General features: G+C 40.0%; 1 protein-coding gene across 4 annotated transcripts in view; it reads left to right on the top strand.

The window, feature by feature from the left end:
* LYST (lysosomal trafficking regulator) overlaps positions 1–26,378 on the top strand; it is a 225,275-nt gene that overhangs the window by 25,809 nt on the left and 173,088 nt on the right. For 2 of the 4 annotated variants that reach the window (XM_062210655.1, XM_062210652.1), the window contains exons 2-3: positions 11,102–11,216; positions 21,081–21,156. The gene's annotated coding sequence lies outside the window, so the exon portion shown is untranslated. Of the gene's footprint in view, positions 1–11,101; positions 11,233–21,080; positions 21,157–26,378 lie in introns of all 4 variants that reach the window. The other 2 variants (XM_062210654.1, XM_062210653.1) reach the window with 2 other exon arrangements.

Raw genomic sequence — 26,378 nt, 5'->3', positions numbered from 1 at the left:
ACTTGAACTGGTGCCCATATGAGATGCTGGCGCTGCAGGCTAGGGCTTTAACCCCCTGCGCCACAGCGCCAGCCGCGACAGTTACTTCTTACAAATGATTGTGTTCCAAAAGTTTCCGATCCAGCTTCCTCATAATGTGCACTTTGGGAGACATCAAATACCTGAGCATTTGTGGAAGGAACCAGCGAATCACAGGTTTCTCTTTATGTCTCTCGGCCTCTCAAAGAAAAGAAATGTTTTTAAAAAATTGTCTTTACAATGTATGTATATGTGTGTGTGTTCATACATTTGTCTATATAAGGTGCTAATATCCATTGAACTCCTCTTCAGGCTATTTAAACTACATTGTAGCTGAATGTGGGATTTTGAGAACTCTGGGAGGATTTGGAGAGGTGCTGAATTACCTGATCAAGTTTAATTGGCCTGTGTTTGCTTCAAGTTTACTCCTTTGCTTTTGGAGCTCTTTCCCCAGATGACGGGATTAACCACAAATAGCTTAGAGGTATAGGAATCTCATCTCCTACTGCTTGTCAGGTGGAGTAGTGGGAGAGAGTGAAAAATATGTTGCAAGAAATTCAAGTTGGAATTCTGAATTTCTTCTGTGGAGACATGGGTTGTTATTCAGACTTTGTAGGGTCTTATTAAGTCCATTGCCTTCCAGAAGCTGTCCCAAGTTAGTCTCTAAGAAGCTGGAGACCACAGTCCGAACTTCATAAGAATGTATGTGAGATACTTGTTAATGCACAATTCACAGAATCAAATGTAGTATCTGTCAAGGAGGGCCTGATGTCCAAACAATAACTCTCATTTCTTTTGAACTTAATTGGTTCAGTGCAAGTTGAACATGCCCCTAACTATAGTGAATTTTTGATAATTGTGGGATTGTGGTTTGTCTTATGGGATACTTCAGTTTGTGAAACCACTTGTCTTATTACTTAAGTAGTTTTTATGGACTCTCTTCTTCAGTTATTTTAGAACTTTGTTAAGGTGTTCTTCCCTGATTTGCATTTTAAATTCCAAAGCCCATTCAACATATTTTTCATGATGACTATAAAATTTTGTTTCAGTTTTTTTAAAGGAGTATATTTATTATTCACTATGAAATAGATTATAATAATGCTTATACTAATAAAAGATATATAATATATTAGATACACACACACACAGAGTATTCCTAGTCAACTTTCTGTTTCAAGTCTTTAGTTGAGAATCATTCTGATAGTTTTGCTTAACACATCTAGTATTGGACCAAAAAGCTACATGGTAAAACTTAGATTAATAAGTATTATCTTTCTTAAATATTGTATAATTTAAGGGTAGATGTTTGGCTTAGTGTTAAGACACCCACATCCCCTATTGAATATACCTGGATTTCAGTCTTGGCTCTGGTTCCTGATTCCAGTTTCCTGTTAATGTAGATCCTGGCAGGCAGCAAGTGATAGCTTAAGGAGTTGGGTCCATGTGGTAGAACTTGATTGAGTACCCCACTCCGGTTGGTTTGGCCCAGCCCTGGCTCAGTGGGCATCTGGGGCAGAGGGGAGAGAATTAGTGGATCAGAACACTGTGTCCATCTCTTTTCTTCTCAAATAATAAAATAAATACTGTATCATTCAACTGATATGCTTCAATTAGTTTATTCTTTTTAAAATTTATTTATTTATGTTATTTGAGAGACAAGCAGTCAGTGTTCCCATCCCCTGGTCATTCCTCAAATGCCCACAATGAGCAGGTCTGGGCCTGACCAAAACTGGGAGTTAAGAACTCAATCTGGGTTTTCCACATGGGTGGCAGGGACCCTGCCTCCCATGGTATACATTATCAGGAAGCTGGAATCAGGAGCAGAGCTAGGACTCAAAGCCTGGCACTCTGATATGGGATGCATGCATCCCAAACAGTGTCATAACCATTAGGCCAAATGCCTGTCCTAGCTAGTTTATTCTTCACAGAGGATTCTGTTAATCTGAACAAGGTCAGTTCCTAATCTGCCACCTAACCCCCCCTCCCCAAGTTTCCTTTATTTCAGACATATGGTTCTATATTATGGTTATAGAAATTCATAAGGACAGACCTTAAAATTTTGTTTCCAATATAGTGGATTTGCGTAAAGGCTCTGGATGCCATTTAGAAATAGCATGTAGTCTTAAGGAATGCACTTTGCCCATTGTCTAATTTTTAACTGATGTGATAGAAGAGCAAAGGCTGTGTCTTCTAAACTTGACTATTTTAGTTCCAGTTAATTAGTTTACAAAATATTATATAACTTCAAGACAACTGGCAAGGAGGTAGTCCAGGGCCCTTACCACTTCTGGGACCTTGGACCTGTGAACCTCAGAGAATATAAAGTTATTTTTCTACCATGAAAATTTGTGAATTCTAAGTTATTCTTGTTCCTTCCTTTATTGATGTCTTTTACAAAATGCTATAAATGGTATTATAATTTTTATCTTAAGGTTCTTAGTGATATGTTGCAAAGAATATGTGAGATATTTGGGAAAGTTGCTAATCAGTCTGTCTTCAGCATATACTGAATTCTGGAGAGGCAAGATTTAGCATAGTTAAATCCTTATCAACCAACCCTTCTTTTTTTTTTTTTTAAGATTTATTTATTTATTTGAAAGTCAGAGTTGCACAGAGAGAGAGAGAGAGAGAGAGAGAGAGGAGTCTTCCATCTGATGGTTTACTCCCCAATTGGCTGCAACGGCTGGAGCTACACTGACCCGAAGCTAGGAGCCAGGAGCTTCTTCTGGGTCTCCCATGTGGGTGCAGGGGCCCGAGGGTTTGGGCCATCTTCTACTGCTTTCCCAGCCATAGTAGAGAGCTGGATCAGAAGTGGAGCAGCCGGGAAATGAGCCAGCACCCATGTGGGATGCCAACACTTCAGGCGGTGGGTGGCTTTATCTGCTATGCCACAGCGATGGCCCCAACCAACCCTTATTCTCAAGAAGGCTGATTCAAATTGTGTCATATTATGAATCAACAGAATTTTTTGAATATTCATTATTCTGTACATTATTTTGTTTTAGTTGTCACAATAACTGATTTATAGTAGTTACCTTCATTTTTGGTACATAATAATGTTTCTGAAAAAATGTTATTTCTTGTAAGTTCTCTAATACTAATTAAGAAACTTCTTCCAGCACACAGTGTTATTTTTAAAAAGGGCTTACCAGGATTTTTAACATTTGCTGAAAGGTTAGGTATTGAGGCTTTTGTATGTAACAGTTTTTGATAAGGAAATATTATGCTTCCTAATCAGGATATAAGAATAAAAGTCATTATTATAACTTTTTTCTTGTATTTCTTTCACTTTTTTTAAAGATTTATTCATTTATTTGAAAGACAGAGTTACAGAGAGGCAGAGGCAGAGAGAGAGAGAGGTCTTCCATCAGCTGGTTCACTCCCCAAGTGGCTACAACAGCTGGAGCTGCACCAATCTGGAACCAGAAGCCAGGAGCTTCCTCCGGGTCTCCCACGCGGGTGCAGGGGGCCAAACACTTGGGCCATTCTCCACTGCTTTCCCAGGCCACTGCAGGTAGCTGGATTGGAGGTGGAGCAGCCAGGACTCTAACTGGCGCCCATATGGGATGCTGGCACTGCAGGCAGCGGCTTTATCTGCTACGCCACAGCGCCGCCCCCTCCTTTCACAATTTTTTTCTGAGAAAGCCAAAAAGCAGGAAAAAGGTGAAAACTACAGATACTCCCTGCTTTTATTTTTAGTTGCTTCCTTGAAAAGTGCATCATAAAGCAGAACATCTGTTTCCTTGCAGACTACTCTGAGAAAAGGTTGCAATGTTCCCTTTCTTCCTCCAGATGGCACTCTGTCTTAACGTTCAACTAGAGCTGAGCATTCAAATAGAACTGTAAAATTTGCAAAGACTGCTTCTGACTTATGAGCTCCTAGGATCCACGTAGCAACTCTGTGGGATAGATGTTTTATGAAAGAGGAAGCCATGGGGGCCAGAACTGTGGCCAGAGCTGCTGCCTGTGACATTGGCATCCCAGGCAGGCGTCATTTCCAGCCGGTAGCTGCTCCGCTTCAGATCCAGCTCCCTGCTAATGTGCCTGGGAAATCAGTGGAAGATGGCCCGAGTGCTTGGGCTCCTTGCACCTATATAGGAGACATGGATGAAGCTCCTAGTTCCTGCCTTCAGCCAGGCCCAGCCCCAGCCCCAGCTGTTGCAGCCACTTGGTGTGTGGAAGAGCAAATGGAAGATCTCTCTCACTCTCTTTCTCCCCCTCTCTCTTTGTAACTCTGCCTTTCAAATAAATCTTAAAAAAAATAAAATAAAATACCTGGGCCCCTGGAACCATGTGGGAGACCCTGTTGAAGCTCCTGGCTCTAGCCTGGTCCCTAGCCATGGAGGCCATCTGGAGAGTGAACCAGCAAATGGAAGATCTCTCTCTCTCTCTCTCTGCAACTCTGCCTTTCAAGTAAATAAATAAATCTTAAGAAAGGAAGGAAGGAAGAAAAAAAGAGAGGAAAAGAACAGAAAAGAGAAGAGGTGAGGAAGCAAACAACAAACAACTCTGTGTGACTGGCTAGTAATTGCTAGATTCCCAGTGTGCTGCCTGTGGTTCTTTTATTTAGAATATATTTGGTTAACTGTTCAGAACAGATTTACTGAAATTAGTGAAAATAGAATGAGTAGGCAGATTAATACTATCTATTGAAATGTTTATCTAATACATAATAAATATTGCTTGAATTATTGAATTTGTGAATAAGGGAACTGTAATATAATGAGCCCATTTCCTCTATCATTGTGGCCACTGGTTGTTTGATATCTCTTGAGGAGGAAATTTAGCAACCTAGAAAATGCATCTTGCCCTACTGTTGAGATTAAGATTTTATTTTCAATGGTAAATGTATGAAGTGAAATGGACACTATGAGAGACAATGACATGATCAGCCCTTGTCTTGACTGTTGAGGAACAACTTACTATTTTATTCCTTTTAGTATTTTTGTTGTTGTTGTTGCTAAGTGAAATGGACACTATGAGAGACAATGACAGGACCAGCCCTTGTCTAGACTGTTGAGGAACTTTGGGTGCAGAAGCCAAAGGACTTGGGCCATCTTCTGCTTTCGCAGGCACATTAGCAGAGAGCTGGATCAGAAGTGGAGCAAGGGCATGCCGTGACACACTAGGTTAATCCTCCTTCACTCATTCATTCTCTTGCCTCTGTCTTCAGTGTCTTCTCCCATGCTGGAAGCAATGGTGTGATAGTACATTGGCCTTCCTGAGGAGAGGGGGAGAAAAAAGAGACCTTTTTGTCTAGCATTTGCCCGTTTTCGTAATGTAAATCTTCCCATTTGTGCTGATTTCAAGCAACTAATATCATGCCACTTGAGCTGGGAAGAAGTGCACACTTATCAAAGCCTGTAGGAGTTGGCTGGCTATACCCCCAGCCTGCTTCTTTCTTGTACTCTAAAAATATGTCAGGTTCTTCTAATTCTAAAAGAAACCAATCAAAAACAAATCATTTAAAACATGTTTTTTCTTACTCATGGCTTCTTTCTCATGCTCCTTTCTATTTTCTTTTCTAATTCTACCTTCTTGGAAGAGTAGTACACTTGCACCATTTCCTTATTCTGCCTGGCATTGGAAACCATGGGATGGGGATTGGGATGGTTTCAAGATCTGTATTTTGAGTTTTGCTGAAATTGGAATGGTGTGGTTAGTTTCAGTAGTCACTGCAAAGAGGTTGGTCAGTGGCCTAATGACCTCAGGTCACCTGGCTTGGGGTGGTTTTGCCCTGATAGGGAGATTTTGCACAAAGATGTTAGCTCTTCTTTTCTATATTTCCTAGGTGGCAATGCCATCTATCTTTTAGCCAAGCTAATATTCATAGGGTTGTCCTGATTTCACCTCCACCACCACCACTTCTCCCTACTTCCTAATCTAATTCATCTTCCATAATTGTTTTTTAAAAGTGTGTACCCTTCTGTTGCTGTAGGAAAAGGTCTCCTCACCTTTTGTATGGAGTATTATAGCAGTCTCCAAATTGGTTTCTATGCTGTTAGATATTCCTCTCTAAAATCTGTCTTCCATATTACTACTAAAATCTATCTGCTCAAGATTGACCATGTTGCTCACATGTGTAAAATAATTCATGGGCTTCCCATCACCTGTAGCAGTGTCAGCCCTGACTGTTCATCAGAATCCTTTATGAAGCTTGTTGAAAAGACTGATAGCTAGGTCCCAATGTGGGTTTAGTGGATTGGAGTCTTTGGTGGTAAGGCCTGAACAAACTCTGTAGATGATTCTGATAAGACCTTCTAGTCAATAGATTCAAGTCTAAGGTTCTTAGCGTAGTGTACAAAGCCTTCACCATTTGGTCTTTACCTACCATTTCCTTCACCTTCATTTTTTCTGTTTCTTGTTTTATAATCATGATACCACACTTACTGACATTTCCTCAATGACTTAACTTAAACTGCTCTTTCCATCTTTAATGCTTTCTTCCTTCTTTTTCTCTTTACCTGTTCAACCTCTATTTATCCTTTAGCTGAAAGATTACTTCCTTCATGTAGCTTCCCTAATGACTCAAATTAAGTGCCTCTTAGTAGTATGCAGTAACCTGTGTACTGATTAGCTTTGCCATCATAATATGATCTCTTTAAGGACAGAGACTGAGATTACTTTTCTGCTTTGCATTCTTAGTGTATGTCACAAAGTGGATGTGTTGTAAATGATAGCTAAGTGAATAAATAATAGGAAGAGGAATATGGAGCAAAGCCAAAATACAGAGAATTAGAATACAGAGTTCCTAAAGTTCAAAGAAAAGGTGGGTGCTGCATGGCGTGGATACAATCTCTAGAAAGAAAATGGCTGTCAGGTGATCATAGACAGAATCTCAACTGAACAGTTGGATGAAAAGGGAGATTTTTTTTGTTTTGTTTTGGCCAGGAGAAAGTTTTTATTGAAAAAAAGTGACCTGTGGCTAACCTACATTTTCTTTTTTCTTCTTTTTCCCAAAGAAACATTTTATTTAAGGAGTACAAATTTCTTTTTTCTTTTTAGAAATCTTTTATTTAATGAATACGAATTTTATAGGTACAGCTTTAGGAATATAACAGTTCTTCCCCCCATACCTGCCCTTCCGCCCCTACTCCCATCCCACCTCCTACTCCCTCTCCCATCCCATTCTTCATTAATATTCATTTTTAATTATCTTTAAATACAAAAGACCAACTCTATACTAAGTAAAGATTTCCACAATTTGCAACTACACAGACACACAAAGTATAAAGTACTGTTTGAAGACAAGCTTTTACCATTAATTCTCATAGTACAACTCATTAAGGACAGAGATCCTACATGCAGAGAAAGTGCACAGTGACTCCTGTTGTTGATTTAATACTTGACACTCTTATTTATGACGTCAGTGATCACCCAAGGCTCTTGTCATGAACTGCCAAGACTATGGAAGCCTTTTGAGTCCACAAACTTATTCAGTATTTAGACAGGGCCATAAGCAAAGTGGAAGTTCTCGCCTCCCTTTAGGGAAAGTTACCTCCTTTGATGGTCCCTTCTTTCCCCTGGGATCTTGCTCACAGAGACCTTTCATGTAGGCTATTTTTCACCACAGTGTCTTGGCTTTCTATGCCTTAAATGCTCTCATGGGCTTTTCAACCAGATCTGAATGCCTTAAGGGCTGATTCTGAGTTCAGAGTGCTGTTAAGGAATACAGATTTCATAAGTACAACTTTTTTTTTTTAAAGATTTTTATTTATTTGAGAGATAGAGTTACAGCCAGTGAGAAGGAGAGACAGAGAGAAAGGTCCTCTGTCCACTGGTTCACTCCCCAGGTGGTCACAATGGCCAGAGCTGTGCTGATCTGAAGCCAGGAGCCAGGTGCTCCTTCCTGGTCTCCCACATGGGTGCAGGGGCCCAATTACTTGGGCCATCCTCTACTGCCCTCCCAGGCCACAGCAGAGAGCTGAATTGGAAGAGTAACAGCCAGGACTAGAACCAGCACCCATATGGGATGCCAGCACTGCAGGTGGAGGATTAGCCTACTGTGCCATGGCACCAGCCCCTCTAATAAATACTTTTAAATCTCCAAAAAAAAAGTATAATAAAATATTTAACTTATTTCTACCTCACCTAATGGATAAATATTTATTTAAAGCAGTAATATAAAAAATGAACTGAATAGTTGTAGCTTCCAATAGCTGAAAGAAATTAGAGAAGGGCAAGCAGCATGGAGTAGCGGTAGCCACCATATGCAATGGCAGCATCCCATATGGGTGCTGATTTGCGCCAGACTCCTCCACTTCCAATCCAGATCCCTGATAATAGCCCAAGAATAACAGCAAAAATGGCCAAATTGTTTGGGCTCCTACCATTAAGGACAGATCCCACATGGGACGTAAGTACACAGTGACTCTTGATGTTGATTTAACAATTTAACACTCTTGTTTATGGCGTCAGAAATCTCCCTAGGCTCTAGTCATGAGTTGCCGAGGCTATGGAAGCCTTTAGAGTTCGCCGACTTCGATCTTATTCCGACAGGGTCATAGTCAAAGTGGAAGTTCTCTCCTCTCTTCAGAGAAAGGTACCTCCTACCTTGATGGCCCCGTTCTTTCCACTGGGATCACACTCGCTGATATCCTTCATTTAGGTCTTCTTCTTCTTCTTCCTTCTTCCTTCTTCCTTCTTCCTTCTTCCTTCTTCTTCTTCCTTCTTCCTTCTTCCTTCTTCTTTTTTTTTTTTCCCAGAGTGTCTTGGCTTTCCATGCCTAAAATACTCTCATAGGCTCTTCAGCCAGATCCAAATGCCTTAAGGGCTGATTCTGAGGCCAGAGTGCTATTTAGGACATCTGTCATTCTGTGAGTCTGCTGTGTCTCCCCCTTCCCATGTTGGATCCTTCTCTCCCTTTTTTGGTTTTATCAGTCAGTATTAGCAGACATTAGTCCATAAGTACAACTTTTAAAATAGTGATTCTTCCCACCATAATCACCCTCCCACCCCACCTCCTCCTCTCTCTCCCAATCCCAGTTCCATTCTCCTGTAAGATTCATTTTCAATTAACTTCATACACAGAAGACTAACTAAAGATTTCAACAATTTGCACACACATGCACACACACAACTCTATTTGAGAACAAATTTTACAGTTAATTCTCATAATACAACTCATTGAAGACAGAGGTCCTGCATAGGAAGCACAGTGACTCCTGTTGTTAATTTAACAATTAACCCTCTTATGTACAATGTCAGTGGTTACCTGAGGCTCTTGACATGAGTGGCCACAGTTATGGAAGCCTTTTGAATCCGCAATCTGTTAGTATTTAGACAAGGCCATAAGCAAAGTGGAAGTTCTGTCCTTGAAAGGGGAGATTTTTTTTTACTTTTATTTAATGAATATAAATTTCCAAAGTACAGCTTATGGATTACAATGGCTTCCCACTCCCATAACTTCCCTCCCACCCGCAACCCTCCCCTCTCCCGCTCCCTCTCCTCTTCCATTCACATCAAGATTCATTTTCAATTCTCTTTATATACAGAAGATCAATAAAGTAAAGATTTCAACAGTTTGCACCCACACAGCAACACAAAGTGAAACATACTGTTTGAGTACTAGTTATAGCATTAAATCACAATGTACAGCACATTAAGGACAGAGATCCCACATGAGGAGCAAGTGCACAGTGACTCCTGTTGTTGACCCAACAAATTGACACTCTAGTTTATGGCGCCAGTAACCACCCTGGGCTCTCATCATGAGTTGCCAACATTATGGAAGCCTTCCAAGTTCGCCGACTCTGATCATATTTAGACAAGGCCATAAAAGAAAGGGTGAGGATAGTAACCAATGATCCTAAGAGTGGCATTAACCAGGTCTGAACAATTATACAGCATTAAGTGGAGAAGAGGACCATCAGTACACACAGGTTGGGAGTAGAGCCATTGGTGGTAGAGTAGAGGTTATGATTACAAAGGAATGAGGCCCAAGTGCACTAGACAGGGCCTAGAACAAAGGACAGAGTCATTATTAGAGGAGCTAAGAAAGGTGCTGTCTAAGCTACAATTAAGTTTTCTGATTGAGAGGCAAACAGAACCTGACAGAAGGGGCCTGGTAATAATCTGTTGGGCTTTAGGCCTTGTAAGTTAAGAGGCCCAGACCTATCTATCTCTTCACATGGGGTATATCCTAAGGGAGGTGTGAACCACCTGAGGGAAGGCACCCTGTTGACTTTCATTACTTGGCTGGCCTGGGAGGAGAGCTGGCCAGGTAAAGGCAGGTGGCATCTCTAACAAGAAATTTACAGTTCTGCCTGCAATGTTGCTGACACTGCTTGGCCGTCCCCTCAGCTGCAGTGGTCCCTTTGGAAGTTGGGCTGAGTGAAGGGCTTTTCAGCTTAGAGCCAATAAGATCTGTGGCTCTGACCTGGGCATCCTTCGACTCCAGGGCAGGTCCATTTCCAGTGATCCAACTCTTGGCAGAGCTGCCAGGGCTCTTCACAAGTTGACTTCTGCTGAAGCCCAGGCTTACCACATTGAAAGCCACTGCAGTAGACTGGCCTGTTGGGTCTCCTTGAGGTCAGATCACTGTACAGATCAGCCATTAATAGGCCTGCCACCCATTGCTTCTGATGCCTAGCTTTCTTTTCCCCCTGGTTTTTGTTAAAGCAGACCAGAGGATGCAAGTCAAGGGAGTGCCCAAGTCCCATCTCTAATCTTTGGTGGCCTGAACTACGAGTCTAGTTTCAGGCATGTTCTGTAGTAGTTTTTCTAAGGTAGACAATGCCCATGAGGAAAATTATATTCTCACTTAAAAACTTTCTTTCGAAAGGGGAGATTTTAAAATAACATGTAGAATAATGAAAAAAGGGTATCAGACTAATATATATATGTGTATATGTATATATATACATATAAAATATGCAAAGGAGGAGCACATTTGTAGTAGAATAATAAGCTGAGATTCTGAAAAAGGTTAGGCTGACCTTTTGTATTTTCTGTGTGGAGAATAAAAATTACAAATAAATAATAGATTCTTAATAAACTGACCTGATAACCGATACAGATAATTAATTAAACCTCTCAGCTTTTGTTTTGTTTATGTCTTTTCTGATCACTTTTCTGTGAAAAGTGATCTGTACACAGACTAATAAAGACAGAAGAAAAATAATAGAAAATTGAAGCCTAAAATTCGGGAGAAGACTGTACCAAAACTTCTGGCTGTTCCAAGTAGTTCACATCTCAAGGTCAGATTCTGAGAAGGTTTGTTAATATTATCCTAAAGCTGGTAATCTTTGAGTAATTATGGTGAATGTGAAAACTTATAGGAGACTGGAAAAATAAAGTTCTAAAATTAAAAAGAATGTAGATTTTATAGATTTTAGTGAATTTCATGTTACCTACACCAAAGACTTTAGAAGATTTGTAGGTATTTACAGAAGGAAAAAAATGAGCAATAAATATTATATGGATTCTCTAAGAAGAATTTGTTCCCAATAATCTGGTTTGTACTTTTGATAGTGGTGCTACATTTACTGATTAGCAGAATGCTGCAGCTGTAATATATTTAGATCTCTGTAGGGTATTTGTCAGCTTGTCATTTTATCCTTGGGGACATGAAGGAAAATTGGATTATACTATGCATAGAGTTATTGAACAACAAAACTCAGTCTTAGTTAAGTTACTAGTCACTGGCAGCCTAGTGGGAAGTCTCTTGTGAATTGCTGTTTTTGACCCTGTTAACACTCATCAGTTTGACACCTCCTGCCCATTTCTGACTCTCAGGTGGGAACTTTACTGTTTATTTCATTAACACCTAAAAAGAACTTCTTGCTCTTCCTATTGCAAAATATGTGTGGGTTATATAAGACTGATATATTAATATATGGAATTAAATAAAATATATATTTTCCATGAACTTTTTGAAGAACCCTCATATTAATTCCTGTACATCTGTATTCATGTCCTCTGACATCCTTCTTATTCTGTTATATGAACAGTTACTATTCCTTCAAACTGGAATCCTTTTTATCTACTTATTGTTCCTGTATTATCTCTTCTCATGATAGTTTTTCCATCTATTTTCCTTTCTCTGTTAGAGAACCATGCTGTATCTCAGCTTACAAACATATTGTGATATCAATTTTTTTTAAATCTCCCTTTTTCCATGTGTCACTCAAGCTACCACTTTTTTCTTTGCATGCTTTGTGGCAGAACTCTTCAAGAGCTGTCCAAACTTCTTGCCTTCCATATCCCAATTCTGTTCCACTCCATCAAGGTCATCAAGGCCAACCTTTAACAAGGTTGTCAGTAACTTCTGTGTTGCCAAAACTGCTCAATTCCCAGTTTTCATCCTAGCCAACCTCTCAGCAGTATTTTATTTATCACTCTTTGCTGTTTCAAGATTTCTTCATTTGGTTTCTGGAAGTCACCACTCTTGATTTCTCTCCCGCTTGCTGTGCCCTCTCAGTCTCCTATGCTGAATGTTCTTCATGTCTCTGATTCAGTCATACTAAACTCAGACTCAATCCTAGAACCTCCATTCTTCTCCCTTTACACTCATTCTCTAGTCTCCTTTGTTCATTGTGGTAGCCTCTAGTCACATATGGCTTTGGTATATTATATTAGATAACAGGGATTATGGAACAGTCTTATCATCTTTAATTCACCTAGTCCCGTGGCTTTAAAAATACATCTACATGCTGATGATTCCCAAATTGATTCACCAGTTCCAGCCTCCACACTTTAATTTCAGTTTTTTATCTCCAGCTACTTGCTTAATGTCCTTTGTTGGTTTCTAAAAGACCCGTCAACATAGCTAACACTAACCTTTTTTTCACTCCCAAATTGTTCTTCTGTCAGTCTTATCTGTAACTAAATAGTAATATTCTTCACAAAGACTAAAAATCTTTTAGTCTTTTGGTTTATCCATCTGTTTTTTTTTTTTTTTACCAGTACCATGCTGTTTTGATTATAACTGTCTTGTAGTATATCTTGAAATCTGGTATTGTGATACCTCTGGCTTTGTTTTTGTTGTACAAGATTGCTTTAGCTATTTTAGGTCTCCTGTGCCTCCATATGAGTTTCAGCATCATTTTTTCCAGATCTGAGAAGAATGTCTTTGGTATTTTAATTGGTATTTCATGAATCTGAAAATTGCTTTTGGAAGAATGGACATTTTGATGATATTAATTCTTCCAATCCATGAACATGGAAGATTTTTGCATCTTTTGGTATCTTTTATTTCTTTCTTTAATGTTTTGTAATTCTCATTGTAGAGATCTTTGACATCCTTGGTTAAGTTTATTGCAAGGTATTTGATTGTTTTTGAAGTTATTGTGAATGGGATTGATCTTAGAAGTTCTTTCTCAACTGTGACATTGTCTGTGTATACAAAGGCTGCTGATTTTTGTGTATTGATTTTATATGCTGCTACTTTACCAAACTCTTCTTTGAGTTCTAATAGTCTCTTAGTGGAGTTCTTTGGATTCTCTAAATAAAGAATCATGTTGTCTGCACATAGGGATAGTTTGGCTTCTTCCTTCTTAATTTGTATCCCTTTGATTTCTTTTTCTTGCCTAATGGCTGTGGCTAAAACTTCCAGTACTATATTGAATAGCAGTGGTGAGAGTGGACAGCTCTGTCTGGTACTGGATCTCAGTGGCAATACTTCCAACTTTTCCCCATTAATTACGATGCTGGCCATGGGTTTGTCATAAGTTGCCTTGATTGTGTTGAGGAATGTTCCTTCTATATCAAATTTGCTTGGAGTTTTAAGCATGAAAGGGTGTTGTATTTTATCAAATGCTTTCTCTGCATCTATTGAGATAATCACATGGTTTTTGTTCAATCATTGATTGATTTGTGAATGTTGAACCATCCCTGCATACAAAGGATAAATCCCACTTCGTCTGGGTGGATGATCTTTCTGATGTATTGTTGGATTGTATCAGCCAGAATTTTGTTGAGAATTTTTGCATTTGTGTTCATCAGGGAAATTGGTCTTTAATTCTCTTTCTCTGTTGCATCTTATTCATGTTTAGGAATTAAGGTGATGTTGGCTTTGTAGAAAGAATTTGGGAGGATTCCCTCCCTTTCAGTTGCTTTGAGTAACTTGAGAAGAACTAGAGTTAGTTCTTCTTTAAATGTCTCGTAGAATTCAACAGTGAATCCATCCGGTCCTGGGCTTTTCTTTGTTGGGAGGGCCTTTGTACTAATTCAATTTCTGTCTTGGTTATGGGTCTGTTTAGGTTTTCTGTGTCTTCATGGCTCAATTTAGGTAGGTTGTATGTGTCTAGGAGCATATCCATTTCTGCTAGATTTCCCAGTTTGTTGGCACACAACAATTTTATTGTTTTCTTCTCTAATTTTAATTATTTCTTTTCTCCTATTAGTTTTGGGTTTGGTTTGCTGTTGTTTTTCTAGATCCTTGAGATGCATTGATAGGTCATTTATTTGGTGCCTTTTCAGTTTTTTGATGTGGGCACTTTCTGCTGTAAACTTTCCTTTTAATACTGCTTTTGCTGTGTCCCATAAGTTTAGATAAGTTGTGTTGTCATCTTCATTTGTTTCCAGTAAGTTTTTGATTTCTCTTTTGATTTCCTGTATGACCCATTGTTCATTCAGGAGCATGTCGTTCAATCTCCATGTGTTTCCATATGCTCTAGAGATTCCTGAGTTGCTGATTTCCAACTTCATTCCATTGTGGTTCATGAAGATGCATGGTATGATTTCGATTTCTTTTGAATTTGCTGAGACTTGCTTTGTGGTCTAGTATGTGGTCAATCCTAGAAAAAGTCCATGCACTGCTGAGAAGAATGTGTATTCTGCAACTGTAGGATGAAAATTTCTGTAGAAATTTGTTAGGTCCATTTAGTCTATAATGTCAATTAAATCTGTTGTTTCCTTATTGATTTTCTGTCTGGTTGATCTGTCCATTGCTGAAAGTGGAGTATTGAAGTCCCCCAATACTATTGTATTGGAGTCTAAGTCTCCCTTTGAATCTCTTTAACATTTTTTTAAATAGCCAGGTGCCCTGTAATTAGGTGTATATACGTTTATAACAGCTACATCTTCCTGTTGGATTGAATCCTTAATTATTATATAGTGCCCTTCTTTGTCTCTTTTAGCAGTTTTTGTGTTAAGGTCTATTTTGTCTGATATTAGGATGGCTACACCAGCTCTTTTTTGGTTTCTGTTGGCATGGAATACCTTTTCCATCCTTTATCTTTCAGATTGTGCTTCTTTTTTGATGAGTCGTGTTTCTTGTAGGCAGCACATAGATGCATTTTGTTTTTTGATCCTTTCAGCCAGTCTGTGTCTTTTAACTGGGGAGTTGAGGCCATTTACATTCAAGGTGACTATTGATAAGTAATGGCTTTTCTCTGCTATTTTTCAAAAAATATTCCTATTTTTTACTTTGAATTTCCTTTGATCTTTTACTGATTGATTTTCTTCCTTTACCTTCTTTTGTACTGATTACCATGTTTCTGTTTCTGTGTGCAACACAACCTTATTCATCTTTTGTAGTGCTGGACTGGTGGTGACAAATTCTTTCAATTTCTGTTTGTTATGGAAGGTCTCTATTTCACCTTCGTTCACAAATGAAAGTTTTGCAGAGTATAATATTCTGGGATGACAGTTTTTTCTCTTAAGACTTGGACTGCATCTCACCATTATCTCCTAACCTGTAGGGTTTCTGATGAGAAGTCTGCTGTGAGTCTAATTGGAGATCCTCTGAAAGAAATCTGGGGTTTCTCTGGTGCACATTTTAGAATCTTCTCTTTGTGTTTTACTGTGGTGAGTTTGATTACAATGTGTTATGGCAAGGATCTTTTCTGATCATGTCTATTGGGAGTTCTATGTGGTTCCTGTACTTGGGTGTCCCTTTCTTTCTCCAAACCCAGGAAGTTTTCTGCTATTATTTTCCTAAAAAGTCCTTCTAATCCTTTCTCTCTCTCCATGCCTTCAGGAACTCCTAGAACGCATATGTTGTTGTTGTTGTTGTTATAGTATCCTGGAGATTCCCAATAGTGTTTTTTAGTTTTCTAATTTTCTCTTCCTGTCTTTGGTTTGACTATATACTTTCCTGTGCTTTGTCTTCCAAGTCAGATATTCTTTCTTCTGCTTTACCAAAGCCATTTTTAAGGCTCTCCACTGCATTTTTATTTGTTCTGTTGAATTGTTCATTTAATTTTGTTTTCTCTTTAAGATCTGAATTTTATGTTCTATTAAATTCTTCACTTCATTCTGATTTCTCGTTAAGAGCTCAATTTCATGACATAAATTTTCTTTCATGTCCTGCTCGAATATCAGTAGTTCCTGCATTTGCTTTTGATTACTTTTATGTAATCTTAGGTATAATTTTTTTAATTCCATTTCTTGCATTTCTTCTATCTCATCATCTTCACAATCTAGTATTGAAGTGTCATGTTCTTTTGGGGCTCTCATGTTGTCTTCCTTATTCTTGTTTCTTGGATTGGTGCATTTGTTGTTTGGCATTTGTGGAGGTACTTGTTGATTTCTTCTTTTTTTTTTCCTGCTGGGGTGGCTTTTTTCGTTGTACTATGACTCTGTAGATGAGTGGAATGTTTGCTTTCAGTGAATCTCTAGAGGCTTCTAGCAGGTGTTGTGAGAGAGCTCTGTTCAGTTCTCCAGGGTTAATGTCATGCCTAAGGTGACATACCCAGTTTTGGCATGGTGAATCTTATCTCTTTTTTTTTTAATCTGAAGGGAAGTATATTTTGCTCAGCTGAGCTCCTCACCTCAATGTAGACCAGTGCCTAAGCTTAGCCCCAGTGGGTATAATATTCATCTGCCCTGTCCCAAGGACCACACAAAGGATCTGTGCAGTTCTCAGTGTAAGTTCAGATTCTTTAGCAATGTCTCTCACCAGGTAACCAGGAACCCCTGAACTTGTGGAGTCTACCACTGAGACTGTTCAAAGCCCCAGTCACACCGTGAGTCCTCCTGCACACCCTCAGTTTTCTTCATAGTCCTGGTTCAGAAGCTTCAAACAGTCACAAGCTCGTTGCCTTCTGTTAGTTCTCCCAACCTGAGTCAGGAGTCTCTGCTCGGCTGGTTGCCGGGCACAGACACAAGCTGGTGCAGCTATTATGTATGTTCAAGATGGCATCTGCTCTATTGGCTTATTACAGTACGCTGTTGTAAAGTGATTGGAGAGAGAGAAATGTGTCTGTCCTGTCCTTTTTTTTTATTCTCCTCTAGTTTGGCTGGGTACACTTTCCCTCATGGGGCTCCAAGCTGGTTCCCTCTAGGATCTTTTTTTTCTTTAAAGATTGTATTTATTTATTTGACAGGTAGAGTTACAGACAGTGAGAGAGAGAGAGAAAGGTCTTCCTTCCATTGGTTCACTCCCCAAATGGCCACAATGGCCGGAGCTGCACCGATCCAAAGCCAGGAGCCAGGTGCTTCCTCCTGGTCTCCCATGGGGGTGCAGGGGCCCAAGCACTTGGGCCATCTTCTACTGCTTTCCCAGGCCATAGCAGAGAGCTGGATTGGAAGAGGAGCAGTCCGGACTAGAACTGGCACCCATATGGGATGCCGGTGCCGCAGGTGGAGGATTAACCTAGTGCGCCATGGTGCCGGCCCCTCCCTCTAGGATCTTCCTGCCACTTTTTTGCCAGTGGCTCGGGTTCTTGTGGTCTGGTCTCACCTCACTTTCCAGGGTTGGTGCGCAGGCTCTTGGCTGCTGGAGTCCCGAACTGTGGGTGACCACACCCTCCACATAGGTCCACTGTATCCCTTTAATTTCGGTAGAGTTTCCTCTTAGGTTTTCTCCCTAACTCTTCCCTAAGACTACATTCTCTCCACTTTTTTAAAACTTACCTTCTCCTGAGCTAGAGCAATAAGTTACCTTCCCAGTCCTCCATCTTGGAACCGCCCTCCAGGTAGTGATTTTATTTTTGCTCTATATCTGGTGTTTAAAATAGTAGCTGATATTTAGTAAATATTTACTAAACATTTTTTAATTAAATAGCATAGTGATAAAATTTCTTATGACATAAAACCAAGAGGCGAAGCTAATCCATGAAATATTTGGCACATTGGCAAAGAGACAACAAATCCTGGAGATCAGTGTTGATGGCTCTAGTAGTTGGGAGGCCTGGGTTGAGTTTCTGGCTGCTGACTTTGGTCCCTGGCTATCGCAGACATTTGGGGAATGAATTAGCCAATGTTGGGGTGAGTGGGGGGAATGTATCTGTCTGCCTCTCTCTCTCCCTCTCTCTCAAATAAAGAAACAAACAACTAAATAAATTTTGGCATTATAACTAAGAAAGACAAACAGTAATAAGGCAGGGTCCCTGGACTTAAGGAATTATAACCTAGAAGATAAGAAAGTTATAGAGATAAGTAACTATAGGATATCTGTATAGTTTGGAAACAGTGGTACTTATATTTAATACTCTGATGATATCTTTAATCTATTAAAATATAAATCTAAAGGCCAGCATTGTGGTCCAGCAAGCTCAACTATTGTCTGCAGTGCTGGTAGGATTGAGTCCCAGCTGATCCACTTCTGATTCAGCTTCCTGCTGATACACCTAGGGGAAACAGTGGAGGATGGCCCTAGTACTTCGGTCCCTGTCACCCATGTGGGAGACCCAGATGGAGCTCTGGGCTCCTGATTTCTGCCTGGACTATCCCTAGCTGTTGCAGCCATTTGAAGAGTAAATCAGTGTAAAGTATATACATGATTTTGATTAGTTCAGGAGGCAGTGGGATGGAAGGTGTATTAGGACTCCATTCTGGAGCTGATCCATTCGGTTGAGCATTTGGTGCACTGGTCACTGGGACTTGAACAGCCAAATAAGTGGGACTGAAATCTAGCCTGTGCTTTGGCAACTTTGTGCCTGATGAAGGGATGAATCACCAAAAAAGTGTGTTTTCCTAGTTTATACAGTGTCCTGTGAAGTCTAACACAGTTCTGTGTACCATTTCCTGCCAGCCTTTATCCTTAAATGCTCAGAATAATGTGTGGTATAAGAAGTGGCCAAGCTGAAAGTAACTTAAGATATTTCTCCAGATTTTAGCATTATGAAGGAATTAAAAGATCACTGATTTAAAAACTTAGGAGTCAAAAACTCATGATTCAAAATAAACTTTAATGTTTGGCTTATAACTATAACATGGTAACCTTTTTCATGCTTCTTATAAGTAAAAAACTATAGAGAAGGGAAGAATGGATAATTAAGAGGAATGTTTGGACAAAACCGTGGCTCACTTGGCTAATCTTCTGCCTGCGGCACCAGCACCCCAGGTTCTAGTCCCTGTTGGGGCACCGGGTACTAGTCCTGGTTGCTTCTCTTCCAGTCCAGCTCTCTGCTGTGGCCGGGAGGGCAGTGGAGGATGGCCCAAGTGCTTGGGTCCCTGCACCTGCATGGGAGACCAGGAGGAAGCACCTAGCTCCTGGCTTCGGATCAGCACAGCGCCAGCCGTAGCGGCCACTGGAGGAGTGAACCAATGGAAGGAAGACCTTTCTCTCTGTCTCTCTCTCTCACTGTCTATAACTCTAGCTGTCAAATTAAAAAAAAAAAAAAAAGAGGAATGTTTTATTGTTATCCTAGAAGCAGGAATTTTTCGTTGGTGTTCTAGATATAGCTTTCATTGTATTGTAAAAAATTGTTTTTTCTTCAAAAAGATTTATCTATTTCAAAGGCAAAGTGACAGAGGAAAAGAGATCTCATCCACTGGCTTACCCCACAAATGCCCGTAACAACTGGGGCTGGCCTAAGCTGACACCAGGAGCCAAGAATTCCATCTGGGTCTCCCACATGGGTGGCAGGGACCCAAGTACTTGAGGTGTTATTGGCTGTCTCTCAGACACACCAGCAGGAAGTTGGATTAGAAGTATAGAGTAGCTAGAACTCAAACTAGCACTCCAGTATGGGATTTGGTCATCCCACACTGCAGCCTAAACCTCTGCACCATAATGTCTACTCCACAAAATACTCTTTTTAAAAGAGTTATTTATTTATCTGAAAGGCAGAGTTACACAGAGAGAGGGAGAGACAGAGTGATCCTCCATCCACTGGTTCACTCCCCAAATAGCCACAGTGGCCAGAGCTGGGCCAGTCTGAAGCTAGATGCCAGAAGCTTCTTCCAGGTCTCCCACGTGGATGCAGGAGCCCAAACACTTGGGCCATCCTCTGCTGCTTTTTCCTAGAGCATTAGCATGGAACAGTATCAGAAGTGGAGCAGCTGTGATTTGAACTGGCGTCAAGCTGGTGTTGCAGGTTGTGGTTTTACCTGCTATGGCACAATGCTGGCTCCCACAAAATATTATTTTTAAAACTCCAACAAGAATGTGGAAATTGGTTTTAGTATTTTCTCAGTTTTCATATTTCACTCTGATAAAAGAGTAAAAACTTGGCTGTCCATAGGAGCTTTAAATTAAAGATTTTTTTTATTTAGTAATATGGAATAGATGGTATTCCAGTGTCCCTTAGATTTCAATGTTAAGAAGACCAATACCAGACTGATTCTCCTTTTTCAGTTAACTCACAATTTACTTGGAGATCGTAAGTTAGGAGTTGAGAGAGGAAGATGAGAGCTATAATAAGTTGTTTAGATGGTCTAAGACTGCTTCTATCAAAGCTTGGTTCTTGATGCTAGACATTTTTTAATGTGTTCTTGAGATGGAAAAAAAACTCACTTACTGTTTCGTAAATCACATATAAAAAATTGACCATGGGGCTGGCGCTGTGGTACAACAGGTAAAGCTGCCGCCTGCCATGCTGGCATCTCATATGAGTGCCAGTCCAAGTCCTGGCTGCTCTACTTCTGATCCAGCTCCCTGCTAATGTGCCTGGGAAAGCAGCAGAAGATGGCCCAAGTCCTTAGGCCCCTGCATGCATGTGGGGGACCTTGGTCTGGCCCAACCCTGGCCATTATAGCCATTTGGGGAGAAAACCAGTGGATGGAAAACCTCTCTTTGTCTCTCCCTTCTTTTACTCTGTAACTCTGCCTCTCAAATAAATAAAATCTTTAAAAAAAATTAGACTGGCCACTGATTTTTATATCAGAACTTTGTTAAAATTATTTATGGTTTCTTTTTGCCATTAATATTTTTGTCTCTTTTTTTTAAATAGGTGAAGTTTTATTCATCTGGTTTATGAAAGACCAACTTATATAGACTCTCAATGTTACAGAAGTTTTGAAATACTGGTGAGTATCTAATGTAATAAATATTAGCTCAAAAGATCTGCTTCAGTCTAAGGCTTTGAAACTCTATAGTTACATGACATTAATTATACTCCAGAGACCAGCGGATTAAGCCTCCACCTGTAATGCTGGTATCCCATATGATCACTGTTTGTTTCTGAGCTGCTCCACCTTCAATCTAGCTACCTGCTAATGCACCTGGTGAGAGCTGCAGAAATTGGCCGAAGTACTTGGGTCCCTGCTACCCACATGAGAGATCAGATGGAATTCCAGGCTCCTGGCTTTGGCCTGGCCCAGCCCAGACCATTTGGGGAGTGCCCAAAGGATGGAAGATATTTCTCTCTCATTTTCTCACTCTCACTTTCCCTCTTTCTCTGTAACTTTCAAATAAATAAATATTTTTTTAAAAAAATTATGCCCCAAAGTAAAAACAGCTGAACTTTCCCTTAGTAGAGATGGATACATACATTGTGATTTATTCATACAGTGGTATATTACCCAGTGGTATGAATGTATGATTGAGAAGGGGAAGCAAAGTTATAAAAGGATAAATGTGGAATACTCTTTCATAATTTTTTTACATTTTATTTGAAAGGCAGAGAAACAGAGATTTCCCATGCACTGATTCACTCCACAAATTCCCACAACAGCTAGGGGTAGGCCAGGCCTAAGCCAGGAGCCAGGAATCCAATCCTGGGCTCCTGCATGGGTATCAGAAACCCAATTACCTGAGCCATCACCTTCTGCCTGCCTCCCAGAGTATGCATTAGCCCAATCAGGACCCAAACCCAGGCACTCTGAAATGGTATGTGGGCATCCCAAGTGATATCTCAACTGCTGTACCAAACACCCACCCCTATACATTTTTTAAAATTGCATGTCTGAAGTGCAAGAAAATTGTGGGGCTGAATCAGGGGAGACTAGGAATTGACCTTGTTCAGATTAATAGGATTATCTTCAAAGAATAAGCTAGTTGGCTTTTGGCCTAATAGTTAAGACACTGCTTGGAATACCTAAATCCCATATTGAAGTGCCTAGGTTTGAGTTCTGGCTCTACTCCCAGTTATATCTGTGTGCACACCCTGAGAGGCAGTAGTGATAGCTCAAGTGGTTGGGTCCCTGTCACTCATGAGGGAGACCTGGATTGAGTTTCCGGTCTGATCCAGCCCTGGCTATTGCAGGTATATGGGGAATGAATCAGTGTATGAGAGTACATGTGCATGTTTCTCTCTCTCTCTCTCTCTCTCTCTCTCTCTCTCTCTCTCTCTCTCCCCCTCCCTCCCTCCCTCTCCCTCTCCCTCTCTCCCTCTTTCCCTCTCTTCTTCTCTCCCTGTCTCCTTCTCTCCATCTCCTTCTACTTCTCTTTCTCCCCTCTTCCATTTCCCCTACTCTACTTCTCCTCCTCTCTCAAATAAAATAAAATAAAATCGTATAAAATTCTATACAGAATAATATGATGAAAGCATATCAGTTGAATTAAATTATTCAATCCTTATTTAATTACTTGAGAGATGGATAAAGAGAGACAGAGCTGCCATCTTCTGGTTCATTCCTCAGATGCCTTCAACAACCAGGGCTAAGCGAAGATGAAGATGTGAACCAGAAACTCAATCTAGGTCTCCCATGTGAATGGCAGGGACCCAGCTACTTGAGTCATCACCTGCTGCCTCCAGGAAGATGAAATCAGGAGCTGGAGCTGGGACTTTTAACTCGGGCACTCCCATATGGGATGCAGGCATCCTGATCGGCATCCTAATTGCAAATGCCCACCACAAAAATAAATACTTCTTCATGGGCCGTGCAAAAGTATTTTTCATCACCCCTACCTGTTGTTCTATTTGTGTTCTGTTTAGTTGCACAGAAGAATGGCAGTTGTATGAATATTGCATAGGAGAATTCAGAATTTTTGTTTTTGGTTAGGTAATGGGATTTTACATCTAGAAAATTCAAAAAACATTCAAGAAATTTCAGTAAGAAGTTTGGGTATATAATTATTATATCAGCATTAATCTACTTCCTATTGCCTTCTATTTACCAGTTTTATATCCTAGTTAGCATATATATAATGGAAAACAAAAGCCCACTCAGAATATGATGAAAAGTATAAAACACCTTAGAAAAATCTAACAAGAAATGTTTAAAGCCCATGTTAAGTAACAGCAATTGCTACCTCAAAGAAATGTCAGGATAAATGTTTAAGCAGTGGAAAAGTATTTCTGGTAATAAAAAGCCACAAATAACCTAAATATTCAACAATAATAAATTATCTACATAGTTATACTAAATTTATAATACAATCAAATACATGTAATAATACATGTAGTGGAATGGCATGCAGCTATTAAAAATAATAAGAAAATCAATTATATAGCATGGTGGATATAGTTGATGGCAATGTTATATTCTTGAGAAATGCCAGGAGAGTAAGTTGTCACCACAAAATGAAAACAATGTGAAATAATGCACTTGCTAGTTCGCTAAATTTAACTGTTCCACAGTGTATGTATACTTCAGAACATCATATTTTACATCATAAATCCACACAATTTTTCAATTTAAAAACAAAAACTAGAAAAAAGTGTAAGAGAGTACATATGAAAAGATTATTTAAAATATTAAATGAAACAAAATAGCAATAGATCATATTATATTGTATCTTGTTCATATAAGCATGTATGTATTTCATTTACTTTTCTTTAAAAGTTCATTTATTTGAGGCGAGCGTTGTGGCTCAGTGGGTTAAACTACCACCTGTGACACCAGCATTCCATATTGAAGTGCCTATTCAAGTTCTGGCTTCCAGTCCAGCTCTCTGCTAAGATGCTTGGGAAAGCAGTGAAAGATGGCCCAAGTGCTTGGGCCCTTACCACCCATGTGATATGGATATAGTTTATTTATTTGAAAGATGAGTGATAGAGAGAGAGAGAGAGAGACATTCCAACTACTGGTTACTACCCAAATAACTGCAATAGCTAGCTGAGATAGGCCAGAGACAAGGCCTAGAACTCCACCAAGTCTCCCACATGAGTGACAGGAATCCAGGTACTTGAGCTACCATTTGCTGCCTCCCTGAGTGCATGTTAGAAGGAAGCTGAATTGGAAGCAGAGGTGGGATTTGATTCCAGCCACTCCAATATGGGATTCATGTGTCCCAGGTAGCAGTTCATCATACCACACCATTGTGCCCACCCCTTTTAAATCAGGAGAAGCTTATTTAAATAATTATAAATCATTTTTAAAGATTTACAATTTAAATCAGGAAAAGCATGCATTTCTTTATATAGTATGCTTTTTACTGAAATGACATGCTTTTAGGAAATGGGATTAAATTTCTTTAATTGTCATATCTAAAAATTCACTTTGATGTCTGTCTTTGTTTTCTGCTACTATAATTAATACAACACACAGGGTATTTCATAAAGAAAATAAATTTATTTTTCCCAGTTCTAGAAGCATTATTTTGGCATCTGGCCAGGGCCTTTGTGCTGCATCATCTTATGGTGGAAGGTGAAAGGGCAGGAGAGTTGGGAGTACATTTGCTCAGGTCTCCTATAAAGCTACTATTCCCTAATAGAGGCTCCTAATTACCCCCCAAAGACCCCAACATATGAATTTGGAGATAAGATTCCAACATGTTAACTTTGGATGACATATCCAAACCAGTTTCAGTTAGCTTAATTTTTAGAAGACAAACCCCAATGATTACCGTAACATTCTTTAGTTTTTCATATTTTTAATATTTTAAAGTTGCGTTGTGTGTTTGTTGCAATGGGTGATATCTTACAAACATGTCAATAGACAACACTTGGGGCCAGCACTGTGGCTTAGAAGGTTAAGCCTCTGCCTGCAGTGCTGGCACCCCATATGGGTGCCGGTTGGAGTAAAGGTTGGAGTCCCGGCTGCTCCACTTCCGATTCAGCTCCCTGCTAATGCTTCTGTGAAAGCAGTAGAAGATGGCCCAAGTGCTTGGGCCCCTGCACCCACATGGGAGACCTAGAAGAAGATTCTGGCTCCTGGCTTCAGCTTGGCCCAGCTCTGGCCTGTGGCCATTTGGGGAGTAAACCAGAGGATAGAAAATCTCTCTCTCTCTCTCTCTCTCACTCTTTCACTCTGTATTTCTGCCTTTCAAATAAATAAATGAAATCATTTTTTTTTTTTTGACAGGCAGAGTAGACAGTGAGAGAGAGAGACAGAGAGAAAGGTCTTCCTTTTTCTGTTGGTTCACCCTCCAATGGCCACTGCGGCCGGCACACTGCGCTGATCCGAAGTCAGGAGCCAGGTGCTTCTCCTGGTCTCCCATGCAGGTACAGGGCCCAAGGACTTGGGCCATCCTCCACTGCCTTCCCGGGCCATAGCAGAGAGCTGGCCTGGAAGAGGGGCAACCGGGACAGAATCCGGCACCCCGACCGGGACTAGAACCCGTTGTGCCAGCACCGCAGGCCGAGGATTAGCCTATTGAGCCGCGGTGCCAGCCATAAATGAAATCTTAAGGAAAATAAAAAGAGCACTTGGGAAGCGATTGACCTTGCCTGTTCACGAGTGAACTTGGTCATAGCTGTTCATATTACTAGTGCTTCACTTGAGTTCTGTTTATTGTTGGTAATATACCTGCTGAGCTTTAAATATTTTCCTGGGTGTTTTCTGAAATTTTTTGTGGATCTAAACTGGAAAGATCAAAGAAACACCAGTACCAAAACTCACAGAATGTTAATTGCTTTGAAAGAAAATCCCAAGATCGATAGTAAGCACTCTTAAGAAGTGCTGCATTGTTTTTGGTCTTGATGTTTCAGAGAGACATATTGTATGGAAAAATCGATATGATAAGAAAGCATTGTGTAATGGTTTAATTGGCAGCTTTTTTGCAGTGTTTTTTCTTTTTTAGTGTGGGCTAAATAATTCCAGATCCTAAAATCTGAGATGGATTTGGTGAAGTAGTTAACAAAGTTAAATAAATATGAACTGAAAACAAATTAGATTATTTGATTTATTGAACAATTTTACTCTATGAAAGATTATGAAGGACCAATATTTTATATTGTAGAGGTTATTGCTATATTTTGGAATAGTGAATGATATATATTTTTTAAATGCTATATTTTTAATGATGTTGATAATGTTAAGATAGCAATGTTTAGCCGGCGCCGGCACACCGGGTTCTAGTCCCGGTTGGGGCGCCAGATTCTATCCCGGTTGCCCCTCTTCCAGGCCAGCTCTCTGCTATGGCC

The sequence above is a fragment of the Lepus europaeus genome, chromosome 14, assembly GCF_033115175.1.
Source record: "Lepus europaeus isolate LE1 chromosome 14, mLepTim1.pri, whole genome shotgun sequence".
NCBI classification, from domain to species: domain Eukaryota; kingdom Metazoa; phylum Chordata; class Mammalia; order Lagomorpha; family Leporidae; genus Lepus; species Lepus europaeus.
Note: the sequence above shows the minus strand (reverse complement) of the source record. Positions and strands in the feature narration are given on the sequence as shown.